The sequence below is a fragment of the Triticum dicoccoides genome, chromosome 2A (assembly GCF_002162155.2).
Source record: "Triticum dicoccoides isolate Atlit2015 ecotype Zavitan chromosome 2A, WEW_v2.0, whole genome shotgun sequence".
Taxonomy (NCBI): domain Eukaryota; kingdom Viridiplantae; phylum Streptophyta; class Magnoliopsida; order Poales; family Poaceae; genus Triticum; species Triticum dicoccoides.
Window position 1 is genome coordinate 170042562 of NC_041382.1, and position 2260 is coordinate 170044821.

Genomic DNA, 2260 nt, shown 5'->3' on the forward strand with positions numbered 1-2260 from the left:
GCCTGGAAGGGTCCCAGAGCGACACGTTGGTGGATGTGCTGGAGCGCGGGCACAGAGTGGTGGCTTGCCGCGGCAAGCGCCTTGCCGCGGTCGTTGTCTTGTCGCGTCCGGGAGCTTGTCGCTCACCGGGTCTTGCCGGGACGCGTGGCGCGTCGCGGCAAGTTCCTTGAGATGCCTTGGTTGGCCTTCCTGGCAAGCTCCTCTTGCCAGGGTCTTGTCTCCTTGGCTTGGATACTTTGTCCTTGAATGGCTCCAAAGGAACCACGGAGGACCTTGGCGGTCACCCGGCAAGCCTTGCCGCGGGATGCTGCGACTGCCCGTGCACAAGTTCGGGATACTAGGGTACCCCTACTCTAGTACACCGACAGGAGCCCCCAGGCCTGGGCCATACACGGTGCCGAGCGCTGTTGGGCCAGGCCCAAAACAGGGCACAGGCACGCGCGGCCTGGGTTACACCGTATCTCTCCCCGTATCCACCGCGCCCTCCCCGAATGGCACGCGTTGAATGCGGCGTCATGGGAGAGATCATGGGTGGTTTCTTTATTCAGAAAGGCGGAACGTCCGCCCCCTTCCTCTTTATAAGCATGGGAAACAGGGGTAGTTCGCCCATTCGCCGGTTGCTACTCCAATCTCAGAAACCTCCGCCGCTCCCTCGTCTTCCCAAAGCTGAAAGAGAGCAGCGCCCCGCCCCCCATCGCCACCAGCACCACCAACGCCGTCGACCTCCTCCACCACTTCCGCCATGGCTCCGAGAGCTGACAAAGGGAAGGTTGTGAAGTCGACCGAGGTGCAGCGGCTTGCGGCGCTGCGAAAGGAGCGGACAATCTTCCCCCCCAAGCTCGCCGCGAGGGAGCTGAGGGAGAATTACTACCTCTTCTGGTTGACGGAGACGCGAGCGCATCCGTGCACGAAGGTACTTCCAGCCGCCGCTTGGAAAATGGCTCCAAATGGATATCCTTTCTTTGCCTTGTTCTTCTACTGCGGGCTCTGCCCGCCTTTCTCTGAGTTTTTCTGCGATATTATGAACACCTACGGGTTCCGCCTCCTTGACTTCACCCCCAATGTTGTTCTGACCATGGCAGTTTTCGCACATCTCTGCGAAAACTTTGTCGGAGTCTATCCCAATGTAGCCCTTTTTCGCCACTTCTTTATGCCCTGAGTAGAGAGAGGAGAGCCTTTATCCGGCGGAATCGCCTGGATCTCGAGGGCCGGAAAGAAGGACACTTATCTGGAGGGAGAGTTCCGCGGCAAGTGGGAGGAATGGAGAGCAGACTGGTGCTGGATTGTCGAGGAGAACCCGCAGCCGTTTATCGCCCGGCGCCAAGCCCTAGTAGCACGCGGCAGCGATTGGAGTGACGTGGCCCCGGAAGATGATAGGCTAAAGATTGCCGTCACCCGGATCCAACGCCTCAGGATTGCCGGGCTCACTGTAGGCGTTGTTGGCGCAGATTTTCTTCGCCGCCGCATCGCCCCCCTGCAGGAACGGAGGAGACCCGCCTGGGAGTTCAAGAATGCGGCGGATATCATGAGGCTGCGTCCGGGCCTCAACTTCAACTTCACTGTTCTAGAGCTTAACGCGATGCTCCAGGAGCCGTTCAAGTACAACCCTCAACATCCCGAAGTGTTCAGGTTGCCGAAGGGTGTCGTTCCGCTGTGCAACAACTCCGCGCTCGACTGCATCCGTGCAATGATGCCGCTATGCGATTCGCATGGAATTGTCCCAACTTGGCAAGAGCCTGCAAACGACATCATGCAGGAGTTCTTTGACGGCTTGGTATAAGTGCCGGTCCGCTCCGACGAAAAGAATAGCCTCACCCGCGACACCACCAATGCGGAGATGACACGCATCACCACTAGGCTGGAAGAAGCGGCGGCAGCCGCAGCCGTGGGCGAATTTGGATTCACCGTGGAGGAGGCAGAGGCAGCAGAGGCGGCAAGCCGTGCCGAGCGAGAGGAGCTCGTCGGCGAGAAAGAGCTTGCCGGGCATGACATCGGGTCGAGCGAGCCCGCCGAGGATAAGAGCGGCTCGCTGGAGATCAACTCCTCTTCCTCCCCATCTTTAGGCAGCTCGCCGCAAGCAGAGCCTCCATCCCCACCAACAAGGCGTCTCCGCAAGGCCGGGGACATAGCGGGGCGGCGGGCGAGTCAACAGTCGCCGCGCCGCGTGACACGCTCCACCGCGGCAAGCACTGTTGCCGCGGGAGCACCTCATGCTGCTGCGGCAACTGGAACGGGGTCCACCCGGACCACCGCTTCTGCT